Source organism: Macrotis lagotis, chromosome 1 (assembly GCF_037893015.1).
Source record: "Macrotis lagotis isolate mMagLag1 chromosome 1, bilby.v1.9.chrom.fasta, whole genome shotgun sequence".
NCBI lineage: Eukaryota > Metazoa > Chordata > Mammalia > Peramelemorphia > Peramelidae > Macrotis > Macrotis lagotis.
This window is the reverse complement of record NC_133658.1, coordinates 107,839,464-107,861,829: the sequence shown is the minus strand read 5'-3', so window position 1 is coordinate 107,861,829 and position 22,366 is coordinate 107,839,464. Positions and strand designations below refer to the sequence as shown.

At 34.3% G+C, this 22,366-nt stretch overlaps 1 pseudogene; it reads right to left on the bottom strand.

Annotated features, from left to right (window-relative positions):
- Nucleotides 1–10,607: 10,607 nt before the first annotated feature.
- LOC141513986 (small ribosomal subunit protein eS27-like) lies at nt 10,608–10,877 on the bottom strand (annotated as a pseudogene).
- Between the last annotated feature and the right edge of the window lie 11,489 nt (nt 10,878–22,366).

The following is a 22,366-nucleotide window of genomic DNA, read 5'->3' as shown; positions in this document are numbered from 1 at the left end:
TGATGCCATCAAAAACAATTGTGATGGATGTGTTTTTTGGACAGGGTTATTAATCTCTTAGAATCCTATAAATGTAGCTTATTTAGATTTCAGGTAAATGGTAATGCCTCTGAATGCTATTCTTGTGGAAAAGAAGGAGAGGTTGGCCTCATTACAATATAATTTGATGGAATTAGAATTATTTGAATGGCTTCACTTAAAGTCATTAATGTTTTGATGTCAGCTTAGCAGGAGGTCTCCAGCAGAGTGCTCCAGGGATCTGTGCTTGGATCAGTGCTATTTAACACCTTGGTTAATAATTTCAATAAAGCACAGTTGACATCCTTGTTAAATTTATAAATAACTCAAAGCTGAGATGAATAACTAACATGCAGGATGACCAGAATCAGGATCCAAAAAGATCTCAATAAACTACTGAAAATTCCATAAAATGAAATGCAGTAAGTATAACTATAAAATCTTATACTTCCAAAAAATCAATTTCACAAGTAAAAGATATTTGGGGAGGGGATGGCTGTCATTCAGGATATCAGAAGCTCTGAAGAACTCTACCTTTATTTTCAGATCCATGAAATTGTGGTGAAAAAAATATCTGATCTAAGACCAAGTTTTGCAGTCTTTTTTTTTTTTTTCCTGCAGCTAACTCATAAAAATAAACGTAGAAAAATGAATGGGAAATAAAACCCAAGTACTGTTGAAAGATGAGTGCACAAACCCACAATGTATTTTTACTGTCACCTGCTTGAGAAAAGGAACTTGGAGAAATTCGAAAATAATAAAACCCAAAGGTATCCATTATATTGGAGCAGGAAATACACAACTCATATGAGTTACAAAAGTGAGTCCCTCTGAAACAAAGTTTATCCTAAAGACTGAGAAAAACCTCCTTATCATATGGGTAACACATACATTCATACACATAGACATATAGAATCTCACAGGTGTTCAGCTCAAATATCATAAAATCTTTGCATAAAGTTAAGAAGCTGGCTGGAAGAGAATTTTCAGTAACAATTGACACCTACTTAATAGGGGTTGGAGTGGGTTCTTAAGCCTATTTGGGTCATGGAAAATTTAGGCATTGTATTGAAACCTATGACCTCTTCAGACTTATGTTTTTAGCTAAATGAAAGACATGTAGATTCAGTTTATTTCTCACATTTATAATATCATTAATCAGATTTTATAAGTAATAAATAACCATATATCCAAATTATAGGAAGGAAAATTTGTTAGACAAATGTTTGTGAGCTTTAGAAAGTAACCTCCCTCTGAAAATTGACTCTATTTCTTCCTGGCTGAAAATGTTCTTTCATTAGAGGCCCTACCTCATTCAAATAAAGTTCACACTTCTAAGTGATTTCCTTCTTTCATATGCAAAATATTTTATGATAGCTTGTTAAAAATGAATATTTCTCCACTTAAATTTTATATATAATTGGGAGACAAGCTGTCAAAATCTGAAATAGCAGAAAAAAAATTTTCCCTCAAGAATTAAAGACCAAGATTTAAAAAAATGTTTTTCAAAAGCCTTTTCTCAATTCATTTTTATTAAAATCTTTGCTAATGGGGAATTAATTGGTAATTGAAACAGTTAAATAAGATTTTCTACTCCATGGGCATCACTCTAAGTTAATATGCACATTACCTCTTACCTGGACTATCTTCTTATCATTTGATCTCTATACATTTTTCCTTCTCTCCAAGCTATTCTCATCACCAGGACAAGTTTAATTTTTCTTATGCAAATTACTGATCAAACCATTTCTTTGCTCAAAAAGTAACCCCAATTCCTCCCCCATCAACAATAACCAACTTTCAATAGTTCCTCATTTCCTACTCATCCAAGCTGGAATCTTAGTTTGCAATTCAAGATCCTCTTCTGTCTGACCTGCACCTATCATGAGTTTAAAACTCAAAGGAGACAAGATTATTCTCTTGAGGCAACGTCCCCCTAAAACCTGACATATGTTTCTGCTTCTATGTTTTAGCTCAGATTGGTTCCTGCCCCTGGAAGGCTCTTCTGTTAATCTTTTGCTGAAGTTTTGCCTATTTTCAAACTCTAGATGATACAGTGGATAAAGGACCATCTCTGAAGTCAGAAGGATCTTAGTTCAAATCTGACCTCAGACATTATACTAGCTGTGTTACCTTGGGAATGTCTCTTAACCCTGATTTCTTCACATCCAGGGCCATATCCAGTCAAATCCAATTCACATGAATGTCATGGTATTACCTCCCTGATATCATGGTCTTCTTTGAAAATAAAGGACAAAGCATCATCAACATGAAGGAAAGAAAAACATGTATATTTTTACTGTATAACTATTGGGACTCTGTATTAAATATTGTATTAATAGCTTTTCAAATGTTTCACATTTTGCTTCCATTAAACCTTCCTTAGCCTCTTCAGATAGAAATAATCCTTTCCTTCTTCCACAGTCTCACTGTACCCTTCATTGCTTTCATGTATTGCTTGTTTTTGCAATCATTTATGTTATCTACTAGATTGTGGTTTCTTTGAGGGCAGGAATTTATGCATCCTTTATCACTTAGCATATTGTATTTCATTAACAGAGGTGTTCCCTTCATTGATACAAATTGCAATGTAGGCATATCTTCTTATTCAATGTGATCCTTGCCCATTTTCTTTTATTTATCTTCCACCAGAGCCAGAAGTTCTCTCTCTCTCTCTCTCTCTTTGTTTTTTTTTTGCAAGGCAAATGGGATTAAGTGGCTTACCCAAGGCCACACAGCTAGGTAATTATTAAGTGTCTGAGGCTGGATTTGAACTCAGGTACTTCTGACTCCAGGGCTGGTGCTCTATCCACTGCACCACCTAGCTTCCCCCAGAGCCAGAAGTTCTGACCATGCTTTGGAGATTTGCTTTATTTCTTTTTAATGTTTTATGAGCAGCAGATAGCAATTGGGCTGTCCATATTTTTCTTTTTCTTTGCTCTTATCATAGTACTGATGTACTTTTTTCTGTTCTAATCATTTCAGTGAGTAGTGAAAAAATTCTGGTTGTAGATTCAAAATACCCAGATGCAAAATATATCTCTGCTTTGGAAAAGTCACTCAAGTTCTTTCAACCATAACCTCCTTATCTGTAAAATAAGAGACCTCTAATGTCTCTTCCAGCTTATAATGTGTCATCCTGGTAAATCCCTTTAACCTCCTTTAAAATATTAACCTTTACTAAGTACATAAAGTAAGCAGCCCATCTGGACTCACTTTGTATATCTCTGTTGTATTTTAGTTCATCTATAACTTTGAATTTTTGAGTAGTATGGGATTTGAAGTTTGTTTTTTGCCATATCACGTCATTTCAAGAATGCTTATTTTAAAAGCAGTCCTTTAATTACTGATTAGGGCAGAAAGTAAGCAGTCAAAGATCTACATAAGTATCATGGAGAATGTTTTGTATCAGGTTCAACTGGAAGAAGGGTTTATTATAGATGATATGGCCCTCCAGGTTTTTTATTTTTTCTGATGATATTGTGCTGATTCTACAAGTCATGTTAAGCTATAGGTCTTCAAATAGATCCATGATTACTAGAGCACTGAAATTTGGGATTGTAGCAATAAAGCTGGCAGGAAGGATGGAATTAATTTAGTTCAAGACTCACTTTACAGATGAGGAAACTGTTATCCAGAAAAGTCACAGCTGGTCTAGTCTCACCCAAAGCCAAACTCTGGTTCTTGATCCTTCTAACTCTAAATCCATTGCAGACCTAGTTGAATCAAAAGGAGGAGGAATTGACATGTCCTTGTATGCTATCTCCCTTTAGAATGTGATAGATGCAGCCCAGGATCTTGGGCCCAAGAAAATAACAGTACCACCCTTCCTAGACCTTTGATCTTGCTTTTAGTCTATTCCCTATAATCATTATCCAAAGGAGCAGCTTCTGAGTATATTCTACTGCAAGTTATGTCTCTTCAGTGTCTAGAACTACTGAAACTCCTTCACCACTTTATTACTTGTGTGACTGTGGGTGAATTACTTAAAAACTTTTTGGCCTCATCTGTAAAAAAACTCTCTAAAAAATAAGCTTTTAGCACCATCAGATATTTTAAAATGGGAATTAGATATGGTTTTATTAGTGAACCCTACAGTAGATATATTGCTATCTACAATGTTATTTTGTACCATCAGGGCCATTGAACCTTTCCATGATCCTTACAGCTGGAATTTATCATATAGTTTGTCTCTAATATTAGAATATGAACTCCTAGAGAACAAGGATTTTTTCTGTTTTTCTATTTGTATCTTTACTTCTAAGCACAATGCTTTGCACATAACTAAGTTGGAAATGAATAAATATTTTTTCTTTCATTTATTCATTCCAAGGGATCATAAAGTCATGATAATCCACGCTAGATAACAAAATATATGAAAACTGCCTAATGTACAAACTAAGATTGTTGAATTGCCAATCAGTTGTATTTGTAATAATTATATAAACAGGGAAAGGCTATGTAAATTGTCAATAAATTAGGCTTAGATTTGTATAAGAGGATAAGAGAAAGAGCTGACACTCGGTTTTTCTAACTCTCCATTAGGAGTATATATCATTCTAAAACCACCAGTTACCATGGTGATAGAATGCCTATCATCAATACTGAAACATAATCTATTCAAAGGTTATTAAAATGGATTGTTGTAAAATATTCCTAAAACATGAGTGATAAATAATTTAGGATGGAGTTATTTAAAAAAAATTAAAGCAACTTTAGTAAGTTTTCAATTAGTAATAAAAATTGGCTAAATTAAAGACCTATGGTCAATAAATCAGAGAGGTCTTAAATAGAGTTTTGGATGCTCATTCTAATCTCTTCAAAATGAATGAACAAGAGCTAAAAAGGACAATAAGGTCCAAAGCAATGTAAATTCCCAATTCCAATGCATGTAACAAGTGCTCACCAGCTTCAGTGAAGTGTGACCCCCCTGAGCTAACTATTTCCAGCTCTTGGACATAATAGGAATGTAAAAATACTTCCCTTCCTTGTTCATTAAAACAACCCTTTGTTTGAAGAGACAGTTGTTTTGAAGTGGAAATCCCTCTTGTCTAATTGGGACAAGACTTAGATAAGACCTTCACTCTCTCACCTGAATTAATTAATACATTTTGCAGCCTATTGAAAACCTGACAGACCCATCATTGTCCACAGTGCATTCAGCCAGGAGGATTTCAGAAGTTTCCCTTTCATCTCTCAAGTGCCATTTAAAAAACTAGACAGTGGTGAGGATCTGACTCAAGTTCAGGTACTCACTACCATAATTTGAAGTTTGATGTAAAAGTGTAAAACATTATGGAAATATTATAGAATTCATTCATTCACCAAATATATATATATTAATATAATATATATTGATTTCATATATATATATATATATATATATATATATATATATATATGTATTAATTTCCTCATTTGTCAGACCCAACCTAAATACTAGGGATACTTATATACAAACATATCTATATCAATCACTTTAACTTTTCCTCCTTCCTTCCTTCCTTCCTTCCTTCCTTCCTTCCTTCCTTCCTTCCTTCCTTCCTTCCTTCCTTCCTTCCTTCCTTCCTCCCTGCCTGCCTTTCTGCCTTTCTGCCTTCCTGCCTTCTAAAGCTCTAGAGAGAGAAAAACCATAACGAAGAATATTTGGAAGGTGAAAAGAGGGAAATAAATAGATAATAAACTTGGCAAACATTATATCTGTCAGAGACAAGGTATACTAGTCATGGGGGACTTCACCCGCTGTCTCATTCTGTCTCTGTCTCTCTGCTCTCTCTCTCTCAAAAACAAAATAGCTAATAAGTGAGTTACATTAGGGATAATTTCATCCATCAACAAATGGATAAACAGCCAGGGGAAATTCTATTCTGAATCTGAATCTCATTAACAGAGAAGAACTGGATTTTGAGATAGGGGGGGAAATAATCATTTATTAAATGCCATATATATATATATATATATATATATATATATATATATATATATATATATAAAATCAGGTACTGTGCTCAATCTTTTCTACTTATTTGACCCTCACAACAAACTTATGAGTTAGATGCAATTATTATCCTCATTTAGCAGCTAAATAATATAAGGTAGTAGTAAAGTGACTTGTGCAGGGTCACATAGTCAGTATATGTCTGAGGTCAGAGTCAAACTCAGATCTGCCTGACTCCAGACCAATACTATATACATTATACCATCTAGCAACATCTAGACTCATCATTGAAAATGTTGGAACATGGTGGGGAGGAAGAAAGCAATCAATCTATCCTAGAATTATGATAAAGAAGAAGAAAAATTGTGATAGTCTTACAAATTCAGATTTGGGAAACCAGATTCCCATGTCTTTAGAGGCAATAAAGATAGGTTTTCATGGAGAACAATGTTTTAGGAGAAATAAGCCTAGGAAGGATGAGAGGTAATCAAGAATGATTTCTAAAGACATAATAGAAAACAATTCTAATAAGGAGAAAAATTCTTTCTTAAGAAACTAATATGAATACAATGGAAACTCTAAGCCTTAATAAAAGGAATATAAATAAGATGGAAATAAGCCTGTATAACAGTTGATGAATTAATGTGTTATAGTCCTAGAAAATAGTGTTTAGGGTGTGAAGGTTTAGAATAGACTGAGATTGGAAAGAGAAACCAAACTCAATATAAAGGGCTTTAAAAATTATTTTTTGGGGAAAAAGATGGATTAAAGAAGGGATAGACCCTTTGGTTGGGATGGATGATATGATAATGACTGACAACGGAGCTGGCAGACCTGCTCAACTCATGCTTAAATTTCTATTTTCTCTGCAGAGAATTAACTTTGCACTAAAAGTTACAGAATCAAATTAATTAATATAGAAATGATACCCCAAATCAGTAAATTGTCATGTGCCAGGATTTTGGTGGTACTGGGGAGGTATGAGTTAACATACTCCTTCGACTGGACTCCCCTTTCCCCTCCATAACCTCTGAGGACAGTTACAAACAAAGAAGTGAACCTGGAGCAATTTGATTAAGTTTTACCACCCAAGTGAACTATTCCAGGACCTAGTTGTGGATTCTTTGAGCAAAAAGGGAATTGAGGCATTTTCATGACTTTATGAATTCCTGTAGCACAAGGGTTTGCTGACACTTTTTTTTAGGTTTTTGCAAGGCAAATGGGGTTAAGTGGCTTGCCCAAGGCCACACAGCTAGGTAATTATTAAGTGTCTGAGACCAGATTTGAACCCATGTACTCCTGACTCCAAGGCCGGTGCTTTATCCACTACACCACCTAGCCACCCCTGACACTTTTTATAAACCTCCTTATCCCTTGCTTTTATATTTCTGAACTATTCTTTAATACCTTTACCTTGGGATATGTTTCTCTTGTATACCCGAATCAATCTCTCTCTCTCTCTCTCTCTCTCTCTCTCTCTCTCTCTCTCTCTCTCTCTCTCTCTCTCGTTTTGTGTGTGTTTGTGTGTGTGTGTGTGTGTGTGTGTGTGTGTGTGTGTGTGTGTGTGTATGTGAAGAAAAGGAACATTTGAACCCTTGGGTTCTGAGTGCTCCTTGGCATGGAGGAGAAAGCATAATCTGGACATAACAAGATAGTAAGAGAACAATGAGATGACCTGGTGAACTCAAGTCCTCTGGTAGATAAATGGCATCCCTAGGTTCTGAAAGAACTGGCAGATGTAATTTCAGAGCCACTGTCAGTGATATTTGAAAGATCTGTAAAAATAAGAGGTACCATGAGATGAGACATGTCAAATTTTGTCCTCATGTTCTAAAATAGGAAGAGAAAAGTCTGCAAACTATAGGCTAGTGAGCCAGACTTTGAATCCTGCAAAAATTCTTGAAAAGTTCATAAAGAGATTGGCAAATATCTAGAAATGAAAGAGATGATTGTAAAAAATTTTGATTTCATCAAAATTCAGATTTTATTAAATTGTCTCATATAAAACCTATATTACTATACTTGATAATGTTTGTCATTTGTTCTCAAAGAAGTCCATGACATTCAGCAGGTTTATCATGGTATGCACATGAATTGAATTTGAGTGAGGGACTGCTGTGCTAAGTCACTAGCCTTACTTTTTGCTCCAGAGTCATCTGGGTCCAGTGGTCAGATAATAAATGGGATGATTGGCCATAGCCTTGGATGAAAAGCAATCAGTGACTTGCCCAAGGTATAGCTAGTAAAGTGTCTGAGGTTGGATTTTAGTTTAACTCCTGCACTCTTTCCCCTGTGTCTTCTAGCACTCTAGCATAGCATTGCTATGCTAATTAGTGAGAAGGATCCTTTCCATTTAGTTCTTGTAGATTTTGGCAAAGCTTTTGATGAAATATTTTGTATTTTTTTCATGGAGCAGATGGAAAGATGTGAATTAGATAATAATGCCATCAGATGGACTCAGAACTAGTTGGGTACCTGTATGAAAAAAGTAGTTTTTAATCACTTGTTGTCAATGTTGTAGGAGTTCTTCAGTGGAGCATCAGAAGGATATATAACTTGCCTCAGTGCTGTTTATATTTTTAGTAGTGACTTTGATAAAGGCAAAGATGATATATATTTTTATCAAATTCACCAAAGATGCAAAATGTGAAGAAGCAGCTAATATATGGGATGACAAAGTCAAGATCCAAAAGAATTTTTGCATTGGACTAGCTCTAATAAAATTAAAGTCAATAAAGAGAAATTTTAACTCTTATCCTTGGGTCCAAAAAATTGACTTCACAAGATTAATGTGAGATCTGGTTAGGCAACAGTTGTTTTGAGAGCTCTAGAGGTTTCAGGAGACTATGAGCTCATGGGCCAGCACTGTGATGTGACAGCCAAAATAGTTAATGTGATCTTGAACTGGCGACATAGTTTCCAGGGATAGAGAGCTTCTACTTTGTTGCTAACAGATCTTATATGGAATACTGTGCTCAGTTTTTAGGATCCCAGTGTAAGGACATTGATAGATTGGAGAGTGTCTAGGAGAGGGCAACCTGAGTGATAGAAGGTCTTGTGCTGACATTTGAGGATTGATTGAAGGAATTGAGCATTTTTAGCCAGGAAAAAAGAAGTCTTGACATCCTAGGCTATCTTGTACAGGAGTGGTTGGACTCATTCTGTTTGGCATTAGAGGGCAGAATCAGGAGCAATGGGTGGAGGTTGTAAAGAAGCAAGTCAGGCTTTATGTCAGGAAAAAGCAAAAGCAACAAAATTCCAAACACTAGAGCTGTACACAAGAAATTAGGTTTTTAATAGTGATTGCTCACTCTTGGCTCTTTAATCTGTCCAACTGATCCTCAGTGTCCTTTGATAATTTCTCATTCCTCCAAGAGCTAGGGTTCTTAACCTGAGGTTCATAGACCTTGAAGAGATCTGTGGATAGATTTCATGGAGTCTGTGAACTTGGATGGGGGAAAATACATTTTTATTTTTACTAACCTCTAGTTGAAATTTAATATTTCCTTCAATTATGAATAAAATCCCCATTATTCTGAGAAATAGTTCATAGGCTTCACCAGACTGCCAGAGGAATCCATGATGCAAAGAAAGGTTAATAACTCCTGCTATAGACCAATTCCCTCATTTTACAGAGGAGAAAATTGAGGACCAGAAAGGTTAAATAACCTATCCAAGGTCATGCAGGTAGTAAATGGAACCAAGATTCCCTCCTAAGTATTCTAATTCTGAATTTACTGCTCTTGCCATTAGACATGTTTGAAGTCACTCATTTTCTGCATTTGATATGTATATTTTTACTACAATTGAATTGCTTTTGAAACATAGCAGAATTCTTTTAATGATTCCAATTTCTCCCTGAACCAATGATTCATTCATATTTCAAATTCCAATACTTTTTCATTGATGTATGGTTGTGATTCAAGGCATAGTTTCAGAGAAATTAAGGTTGAGATCAATCAAGTGATATTCTATACATTTATTAAGCTCCAGACAGTATTAAATATTGGAAATACAAAGACAAAATGAAATATATCTCTCCCCTTAGACTATGTTATGTTTAGGTGGCACAGTGTGTGTGTAGATCATTGGCCCTGGAGTCAGGAAGAACTGAATTCAAATCCAATTTCATATACTTAACACTTACTAGCTGTGTGACCTTGGGCAAGTCACTTAAACTGATTGTCTCACATCCAGGGTCATCTCCAGTCATACTGTTTCATAGCTAGCCAAGGGACCCAGCTGTCTCTGGAGGAGAAAGTGAGACTGGTGACTTAACCCAGCATCCCCTCATTCAAATCAAACTTACTTGCATGTCATGGCATCAACTCCTTGATGTTATTCTTTTCTTTAAGAATGAAGGACAAACATCATATCCAAGGGGTAATTTTGGCAGGAGGGCACTAGCTGCTAAGAGGAACAGAAAACATTTAATGTAAGAGGTGGTGTTTGAACTGAGTGCTAAAGGAGACAAGGAAGTTTAAGAGATTTAAATGAAGAAGGAGTCATTTCAGGCTGGAGTTAGGTATAGAAATGAAATGTGAAATTTCATCTATGTAGAACTGTACGAAAGCCAATTTATTTGTTTATTTATTTATTTAAGCAAATTTCTTTTATTTTTTACAGTTCCTAATTCATCTTGATTCAGTTATTAGTGCTGCTTCCATCTGAAGGAGCATCCTTCTGTAAGTCTTGCCTTTCCTCCAGTGGGCTGACAGAGCACAGTGGAGCATCCAACACAGAGAACCACTGTCTATGCGTGGCTGAACACCGTGGTGATTTTATAGCACCCGGGGCACTTTACGTCTATGAAATAGGAATTGGGGCTCTGCACCAGGTGTTTCTTCTTGTGCTTCCTCTTCTCCTCCTCGGGAGAGGGGTGCAGGAGGTCTTTGGCGAGAGGCATGTTGGCTCGGGGAGATCTTTACCGCCGGAAAGCCGAAAGCCAATTTAAATTAGATTACACAAACCTGCGAAACTTGGTGGGCTCCACAATTCCTCATTCTCTTTTAATCCAACAGATTTAATCAGTTGTAAAATCTTGCCTTTTTAAAAAAAATCTCTGCAGTATCTCCCATTCTTTCTTCTCACATAGTCATCTAAATGTACTATCCTAAACTTTTACCTCTAAACTTTTGCATTTACAATTCCCCATGCCTGGAATGCAATTCTTCCCTTCACCTCACAAAATGTCCCTCTTCATCCAGAGAGCAGCTCAACATCATTTTCAACATAAAGATGATTCCTTGATCCTCTCAGCTGTAAATGTCCTTACTCTTAATGGCCCTGTATTTAGCTACTTTGTATTTTCTTCTATGTATTCATTATATTTATCTATTCATACATATGTATATTTATTAATATAATATATATGTTGTACATATATAGATGTACCTTTCCCATTAGGATGGACGTTCTTTGCAAGGAGAGGGTGTTTTATTTATTCATTATATTAGTATCCCCAGCACCTAGCACATAGTGTATGTGCTTAATGAAAACTTGTCTATTAACTGATTGATTAAGAAGTGAATGGTGAATTATAATTACAAATGGGGAAGTAAAGAGAGAGAGAGTATAAAGATTTTCCTAAGAGAAATGTCTGACTGGAAAAACAAAGATGCTTCATTCATATTGTGAAAATAGTAATTAATAGATAGATCACATTCACCATTAATATGTTCATAATTTCTAGAGATATGGTATATTTATGGGAAGATTAAAATCTATATCTATCTATATCCATATATTCATACATACAATTATAATGAACAGATATGAATGAACTGGAACTTATATTATTAGAGGAAGTATCCAAAGGGAGCACAGAGACACATAGATGGAGATGTCAGTATCTTCTATTCTTACTTTTCTTATACAGTTTTTTTTTCCTGGCAAGATCATGACTGTTCCTTTATGAAATTTGAATCAAAGTAATATTGGTTCTGTTCATGTAAGAATGATATGCCTATATGTAGAAGCTTTTTACTTAATATAATGTCCTTGATTATTTCCTTTTCATAGTTTTTGGTTTGAATTTACCTTTGTCCAATAATAGTTAGTGCTGATTCACTTTTCATAGCTTGGCATACTAAATTTTAGACCACATTTTTTGGAATTTTTTTAAATCTTTCAGGACTAAATGTATTTCTTGGATGCAACATAGCATTGAAATTTGCATTTCAGTCTATTTTGTAACTTTTAAATTTTATTAGGGGAGTTTAGTCCGTTTGCATTTAGAGTTGTAATTGTTAGGCTTATCTGCCTCTTTTATCTCTATATACCCCAATCATCTGTTTTAATCTTGTTTTTATTTTGAGGGTTTATGTCTCTAGATCTTAGAACTTTGGAAACTACTAGTCATTTTGCTTATGTTAAATTGCAAAGAATGATGAATTTATAAAGCATTTAATTATTGAATTTTCATTTCTAAATTTTATCAGAAATTCAAAAGCAATTAAAAGTGCTAAATCCATTGGTCCATGGTAAAATGACTCTAGGGAATAAATGCTCTTGTTTCTTCATTAATGAATTGACTTGCTTTGCGAGATAATGTGCTCCTTGTCCTCGACAGTTTTTAAGTGGAGACTAAATGATCATCTGGATGTTATAGAAAGGTTTCATTCTTTAGGCAAAGACTGATATAGGTAACCAAGTTCTAAACCTTAAGAATTCTATGATTCTCAATTATCTTCAAGAGAAAAGGTAATACAGCTGCAACATATATAAATATAGAATATATGTGTGGACATATATTCATACATTTAAATATGTGTGTATATATATACATATATACATGTTATTTCTGGGAGATTTATAGACATCATTGAAACTAAAGCATATAATAAGTTATATTAATATGACTATTAGTTATCAGCAAAATCTAACAAAAAATTTAATCAGTGTAATTAGTGATTTGAAGACATCAGATAACTTAGCCTTGTAAAAAGATGTTATTTTTAAATGGTACCTTGCTTGTTTGGAAGTAGTAGATAAGATAGAAATTAGATAATTTATTTAGAACACAAATTTAGAGCCAAAAGTTCTGTCTTGGAAGATGAAAATGAAATCACATATGAATTGGACTAATTTGCTCCTATTTTCTCCTTTGCTCTCCCATCCCAGAATGCTTCTTTCCCTAGTGCATTTGGTGATAATTATGAGGTGCTTGCCAATGTCCTAACAACAGGATTAGTACTTTTTATTTCAAGTCCAGAACATTCTTGCTTTAAGTGGTTAAACCTTGAGCTGAAAAATCATTTGTGTGGAATGGAATAAAGTGTCCTATGCCTATATATCAGGAGCCTACATTACCATTTGCCAAATTAATATTTCCTCAAAATAAAACATGAATTAAGAGTGTTATAAACTCAGCATGGTTATCATCTGCCTCTGTTAAGTAAATCTGTGAGCCAGGGAGGATTAGACCCACATAAATGAGAGTCATAAAAATTACATTTTATGAGTCTGGAGTGGTTGTCAAAATTGTCAGAGTTTATAAGCTTATTAAATGCTGGGAAACTAACAAATAACTGCGCAATCCTGTCCCTAGAACTACCAAATTAACAATGCAAGGGAGGTGTGGATAGGGTTGCTAATATATTTTGGTTAATAAATGGTCTAGTCTGGAGGGCCCTTAGAGTCTAAGTACTCAGGATGATGGTGATTGAAATTGCATATCAGCAGGAATGAAAATATTTTTGGTAAAAAAAAAAAACAGACCATTAGTATGGTTTATGAGAACAAGTGTGTATCCTCTTAAAGAAACCAGTGCTGATTGCTCCAAGGATCCCCTGAATAATAGAATCAGGAAGGAATTGTTAATGTTTATGAACCAACACTTGGAAATCAGTTAGATTTAGGGATGACAATAGGGATGCGATTTTAAATCTGTGTTAGGCAAAATGAAGCCACTAATCCAGGGCTAACATGGGGTTATGAGATAGAAAATGACTAGTAGGGAACAAATTATGTTTACTTTTTAGAAGTCATTGGAGGCAAGAACAAGCCCCATAATTTCATCTTTGGGAAACACTGTGAAAGTTAAGACGTGAAAATGAGAAAGCATAAAGGCATTGCCTTCACACCTCTAACTTGACACTGGATTTCCTGACCCCCCTGACACCCCCCCCCCGACTTATTTCAGGCTCCTTTAATCTCTATTTCACAATCACTACCATCTTCCTTAACTTCTCAAATCTTTTCCTGTTCTCTCTTTGTCCTTCCCACATCTCATGCTTATATTTTCTTATCTAAGATTACTTCATGTCAGCCTTGTACATATCATAAACATATTTAGCATTTAGCAAGGTGTTCATGTATATAAACAGATGTTCATATGTATAAATATATATCACACATATATTTGTATGTAAATGGAAAATATAATAAATTTAAGACCATACAAGCCATCTATGGTTACCCTTTATTTCCTGTCTTTGAAAAGAAGCTGGGGGGCAATAGTCTGTGTATTTCCAGTTAGATCTTTAATACTCCCCTATAAATATCATAATCATTGTATTTATAGTGGATAAAGTCTACAAGTGATTCTCCTAGTTGCCCCCCTCCCATTACTGTGAGGTAGTCAGTACTAGTATTATTGTCTCAATTGTGAGGAAAAGGAAATTGAGGCTGAGAGATTAATGACTTGCCTGACCATAGTTAATAAATGACTACATTAGAATTTGAACCCAGGTCTCTGGAATCTGAGTCCAATATTTTCCACTTTAGTATTTGACCTCCAAGATAATCTCCTCCATTTTATGGCTAAAGATAAAACTGCAGAGCCTGAGTTTAACTTTTTATCTTTTGATTCCTGCAGAACCAGCCTAGAATTACCATTTTATAATGGTTGATGCAGGTGAACTATATAAAACATAAAAGGTTCATTCTATGCCAGGATAAATCTTATGTAGTGCTAAACATAAAATCTGATAGACTCAAGACCAAATGTTTCATGTAACTTTGGAGTACATGGAATGGGGGAGGGAGTGTGTCTTAATTGAGGGAGGTATAGAAAAGGAAAGAAATTCTATCTTCCCCAATTATGGATTATACACAATAAATGCACATAAATGGTTTCTATATGTAAATATTATATGTAATATGCACACACACATATAGTGTTCCTGCCCTAAAAAGGGTTCCATATCTAGTTTGTGGAAGAGGCAAGATATATGTGTGACATAACTATCAAAATTTATACTATTATGCATTATACATATATTTTATACTCATATGGAATGCACACATATATTGTACAATATAAATCATATATGTATCTGATCCATACAATTTTAAAGCCAATGTTATATATGTTAATTTAGAGTATGTTAGGAGAAAGAATGGATATTAAATGGGGAATGTCTGTATATATGCAGGTGTCTATATACTTACACACATAGCAATGCAATGCACACTACATATGCATTAGACACATATGAGCACACATGAATATACTGCAAACATGTGTACATGACAATATAAGCTTCCATACTATGTGCACATGATATGTATTGTATATATGGGACAATGAGTACCATATATATGAGTATACACACATACACACATGAGTGTATACATATGTCCAAATGGGTATGCATTATATATATATATATATATATATATATATATATATATGTAAATATGGATATATGATATGTTAGATATGTATATATTTTATATCTAATACATTTAAACTTCTTGTGTGAAACTATAAATTAGATATTTATGTTTCTATATTTTACTCTTGTTACATTACCAGCCTTGCTATTTTGATATAAAATATAAAGTATTTTAAAGGGTTTCTAGTGTTTGTCTTTCTTAACTCCAATCTCTGATGTGGACACAAAGTCAAAAGGACTTTGCATATTAGGTTTTTAGATACAAAGGCAACTGGAAAAATATCATCAGAATGGGATTTCCCTTCATTATGACACTCACACCTATACATACCCAACACTGTTTTCTTGACAGAATATGTCAGTGTCTTTCAATTTAGAGAGATACCTTTTGAGAAGAATGTTAAACTTGCAATAGTTTTGCCACTGCTGATTTTTTTTTTACTGGGTAGCTTATGTAACTACAACCTGCTACTATCTTGTACAAGACATCAGAATTCATTAAAACCATTCTTCTTGAGAATCAGTTTTATGTTCCCAAGGTGAGTCGAAGGGGCAGATGCTCAAGGATAATGCTAGAAGGGACTTGAACATTTTATAACATATCTGAGATTGTGTGATCAGAATATTCTCCTTTCTTTTGGTAATGAGACAAACCATGACCTAGATGCTAGCCTGGGGTAAGATTATATTTAACTTCCTAGACTGAAAGATACGAGCACAGCTCTATGTAGCAATTTTAAATATTCTTTGTTACCTCCTACCTATGCTGGCTTTAATGCTGTGAGGTCAGAAAGCTGTTTTTGCTCAATCTTCCAACTGGGTAATATCCTCATTAGCCAGAGCAACTCACACTATGTATTATGAGGGATGAAAACAGAATTGATTTCATTATTTTTCTGCCTCCTACACTGTCTTAAACCCAATTGAATTGACTAGTTTATGGGAGATTTTAATTTATTTTTTTCTGGTCTGTCAGAAGTAAATACAAATTCATATCTATTAAAGAGATTTGAGTTGATGGTTCCTGAACTCCAGCTATTAACATAACCAGCCATCATTCTTCAAATATTATAGAAACTGTCAGATTTATATAATGATGGTAAAGTGGTTTCTCCCTTCTATTTCCAGAAGGAAAGGCTTAGTGATTTGGTAACAGTTGTAGAGGTTTACATAAGTTTTAATGTAAAAAATATATATACATTTTTATTTCCTATACTTAAGGATGGTTCTGCTTGAGAAATCTATATATGAATCAAATAGGAAGCTTTATCCCTGGATCTTGATTAGGCAGAGACATGATTCACATTAGTAAGATGTATTCTAGGGGAGGATAACATTTTACATTTCCCAACCAGTTTGCTCTCCCAAATGGCAGCAATGGATGCCAGATGTGTCTAAGAGAGGCTTAAAAACCCAGTAGCACACCCAGGCGAGCAGTACCATACAATGGTAATGACTATGGTGTGCAGTGGAAATAAGCATAATGAGACTTTGCCAACATCTTTCTGAAGCCATCTTTCCACAAGTCAACTATAGATTAGGACAAAAGAACCAGCACATCTGGTTCTCATTTCTTCTCCCTTTGGCTCACCTATTAAAATCTAGGGATTGAAACCCCTCCCAGTGTTATTTTCTCCTGCCCTCTTGAGCATATTACTTAAATCTGTGCTACACAGTCTTTCATGCTAAGTTGTTTTAATCAGAATACCCAGTGGTAGTAAATCTTGCATACTAAAATGACTATGTGTCACATAAAGAAATATTCCCCTTCATTGGTTTTAAATTTGTTGCATTTTAATTTAGAATCTTTTCTCTTTCTTTTCAAGTAATAGTGATAATAACTCATTTATATAAAACTTATAAGGATTACAAACTCACACAATAGGCAGAATATTACACTTCCATTTGACAGGTGAGGAAATTGAGGTTCACAGAAGTTTAATGACTTCCCAAGGGACATATTGTTAGGAAATCAAGTCCAAATCTCCTGACTCCAATCGAGAGGGTATTCATTGCATCTCTGTTCATCTTCACCATGTAAAGAGATAAAACCAGGAACCATTTTCTTACCTCCTTTTTTTTTCTTACCTTCTTTTTGATGTTTAGTTTTCTACTTGTCTTTTCTGAAATGACCTTCTATTAGATTATGAGCTCCTCTTGGGAAAGGACTATCTTTTGACTCTTTTTGTATTCTCAAGACAGCACAGTAACTAATATATGGTAGGGATTTATTGATTGACTGTTATTAAATAGTCATAATTTAAAAAAATGCTCCATCTAACAAATCCCATCACAGTTGAAAATCGAGGCTAGGACTTTTAGGCATAGGATATGAGTTTGAATCCAATGCTACTGTTTGATACCAGTGATATCATTTAATTGCCCATCGTTTCCTCTTTTGTAAAATGAGGTTGTTGGAATATATGACCTCTAAGAACCTTTGGGGATCTAGTCTAGTATTTTATTATTAATGTTTATAAAATATTTATATGTACAAATGTGTATGCATATATATTTATATATATCCACATGTATTGAATGAATGTCTTTATACCTGCACAATACATGTAAATATAATATACATAACATGCATTTGACCCATATATATACATATATATATATTAATGTTATAATCCAATATTAACTATACAACTGCATGCCATAATTTGGGAAATAGGTATTCTTTATCAACTTAGTTTTTCCAATGTGAATTACCAGGACAAACACTTTTAAGTTGTTAATTTCTTTCAGGAAAAAAAAATCTATCTGTTAAATTCTATAGTTTAGGGGAGCTAGGTAGTGCAGTGGATAGAACATTGGCCCTGGAGTCAGGAATACCTGAGTTCAAATCCGACCTCAGACACTTAATAATTACCTATCTGTGTGGTCTTGGGCAAGCCACTTAACCTCATTGCCTTGCAAAAAAAAAAAAAACTAAACTAAAAACAAAATTCTATAGTTTATTACAACCAGAATAACTGGAGTATTGAGAAGATAACAACATTCATAGCTATTCACTAGTTAACTAGATCTTTCTCCTTTGCAATGGTAAGCACTTTTTAATAAAATAGTTCTCCCTGTTTTATCCCTAGCTTGATATTTAGTATTGTTGCTGTTTATTATTTGTCCTTCATTTTGGAAGTGAACCTTGACAGTCAGTGATGTGATGGCATGACATGTAAATGAATTGGATTTAAGCGAGGGAAGGTTATACAAAGTCAGCAGCTTTACTTTTCTTCCAAAGGCATCTGGTTCCAGTGACCAGATAAGGATTGGGTAACTCTGAGCCAATCAGCACTCAAACAAAGACCAAATGAGACTTGACCTGCTACCTATTTATTGTTGGTCAATTAATGAGAGTCAGAATAATTTGGGGTCTGTAAACCCCAAGATATTAAAATTTACATTATGTTACATTCCTTCATTGCCCAACTGGCAATCAGTGGGGCAGCTCCTACTATTCACATAAATTGTTTATGATCAGAGAGATAATGAATGGGACTTTTTTATTCTTATATTTCACAGAATCTTGAATTATTTTGCTACATGTATAGGAATAACTATGTTGGAAGAGAACTATTATGACAATGTTGTACTACTGAATTAAGTGCTTTTTTGTATTTAACAACAATGCATGCAATGATGTCTTGTATTTTCTATATTTTTCCATCAATTGTGAGAAAGTAAAGGTACTGGAAAATCACTTATAAAAATCATGTTGAATATACCTCATTTATGAGGTCATTAAAGGATAGTTTGACTTTGAAGGATACTATATATCTATATCTATATATATGTGACAGGGAAATATCAAAATGTAGAAAATGATCTTATTTTTTCTTATTAATTTTTATTGATAATGAAATTTTATGGATAATGAAATTTTCTATTTCATTATTTTATTGATAATGAAAAAGGAAACCAAGAAAATGTCATTAATTATTTTAACTTATTCCTACACTTCCATCTATAATATTCCATAAATGAATTGAGATCCTCATTTAACTATATACCTGAAATTAAATGATTTATTGGAAGTCCAACCTAAAATTCTAGGTCCTCAAAATAGGAATTGCTGCCCTATGTACAGATAAATACCTTCATCTAGAGTATTTAAGATAGCAGGAAGCTCTTAGTTCTAAACTATTAGATTGGGCATCGAAGAAACCAACTAATTGTCTAGCTAAAAAATGTTAATTTTAAATGGAGAATAGAATTTGAGGCACCATAATTGAATTTCTCTCTTTATGATGGATAGGCATGTTTTCTAGGTTAGGAAAATGAAGATCAGTGAAAATTTGCAAACTGATCATCATCACTGAATGTTGGATGTGTTTTTTTCCCTATCTCCTGATGTGTTTTGTTTAAAAAGGAATTATAAAAGGTGAGCCTATGTAAGTTTATAGTTAACAAGAAGGGGAAGAAAAGAAATAATACAAGTAACTTTATTATTTTATTGTTTAATATAAGAACAAATTAGAATCTTTTCTGGAAGAATCTAATGTGTAAGATCTTTATAATTTAGTTTTGAGGGGGGAAAAAAGAGATTGCACAGTGCTAATTAAGGTATTTAAAGTGCTATCAGGGGCAGCTAGGTGGTACAGTGGGTAAAGCACTGACCCTGGAGGCAGGAGGACCTAAGTTCAATTCCAGCCTCAGACACTTGCCTTACAAAAACAAAACAAAAATAATGAAGTGCTATCACATGGAAGAGGGATATATTCTGCTTGACTCTGGGATGGGTGGGTACAAAACTGTACAAAACTGAGTCCAACAGATGGAAATTACTAAGAGGTAGATTTTAGTTCAATGTAAGTGGGAACCACACCCAATAGTTCTTAGTAATGAGAACCATCTCTAATTGGAACAGCCTTCCTGTTATTTTGGTGATTTTTTCTTTATTAGTAATTTTAAAATGGACTAGATGGGTACCTGTCATTGATAATTTAGTGCAATGGTCACTAGATTTGTTGCCTGAAGACCTGGATTTGGATGCTAACTCTGCAACTTAGATATTTTTCATTTGGGGAATGTCATTTAGCTCCTATGGGACTTAATTTTCTCATCTCTAAAATAGTCAGTGAGCAGTTCTTTCCAGTTTTAAAAACTGTGTTCCTGAAAGGTATTCATGATTGAGGCAAAGTTTAGACAAGATGACCTCTGAGGCTATCTGAGATCTAAGCGCATGGACAGAGACACCATTTTTTTTTTTTCTTCTCAAAGAACATTCTTCTGTCCTCTAAACTTTGCTGAATGTGTGGATTTGGAAGAAGTGGAAATCAACATGGTGTTTCAGTCAAATTTGATGTTTCATTAGTATGAATCTCTGACACCAATTCTTAATTCATCACACAAATATTATTAAAATGTCTTCTGAGTGTGGCTTGAGCCAACTTCAAATTTAATTGGGAAATTTTTTTAATTCAATTTGTGACTATAAGAATCCATTTCTATTTGAATTTAACACTACTGGTTCTGAAGTGTCTGAAAAAGACTGAGTGTTGCTGTCACAAGTCCATTATCTTCTTTTTACTTTTTAAAATCTAATTTAAGAGCTACTCACAGCTCATTAAGTGTCCCTCTTCCATAACACATCCTGTTCTGGACTCAGGTTATCCAGCCCAATAATAAAGAATAGGGATTAAAATCCCAAGAGTAGGATATGGAGGGGTAGTACCAATCTAAATAACCAGGAACTATTAGTTGCACATTTGCTTTAGTCAGGAGCCAAAACTCATAGGAAGGTGTCAAACTATAGACCCATTCCCTAATAGTGCTATAGTCAGGAAATATATATGGTGTATTGGATAATATATCTTTAAATAATGAGGAATATAAATGATAAATTCATTGACCTTGTCTTACTATATATGCTTTTACTCCAAACTAAATGAAAGTATTGTCCTTGAAAACTATTTTTTGTCTTGTAATTGTATCATAGACCAAAGTTGTCAAACATATAATTGAGTAGCCTATAATATTTCCTGACCCAGATTAAAATGTAATTTTGGAATATTTAGTACAATTTAGAAATTACAATGAAACATAATTTGTTAGGGACTGTTGTGTGTGGGAATACTGTAAATTATCATCACCTGGTGCCTTTGAGCATCAGAAACTTGCTTTATTAAGTGCCATGGAAGTGGGAGTGAATTAAATTCTAGGAAGAATATTTAAACACTGGTGTTTTGGTAAATAAATGGATCACTTGGAGATCTTGAGGGAATACTTGTCTCATTTGTTATCCCTGTCTCACACCCCTCCAACGCTTGCCTGGGAAACATTGAGGGAGTCCAGAAGTGGAACTCAACATATGACATCCACTAGCCGGGCTAAACATATTGGAGTCTGAACTGGGACAATAAAGGCAGTTATCTAAGTACAGTCTGGTATAATGACATAGCAGATACAAGCAAGAGAACCAGGAGCGATATCCCAGAGCAGAGGACTTTGGAGAAGTAACAGGTTTACCATGGGGCTGATGTTAAAGAAGTTGGAGCAAGGAGGTGTGGAGGAAAGCGAAGGTAAAGTGAAAGTGCATTTACTTCTATGGCCTGAGGTAGAAGAAATAAAGAAGTATTATCAAGAAAAGCCTAGGATCAGCTCCATAACACCCAGGGAAGATATTTCAGCAGTACAAAAGGCCATCGAAAATGCAAAAGATCAGGGAGACAGTTTGATGGATCTAGGAGCTGAGTTTCAGTCATATCCTATTATTGAGGAGCCAGATCCTTTTAATCCAGGTAACCTTAGGTGAAGACATAAGCCACTAGACATAAAAGCAGTCAGA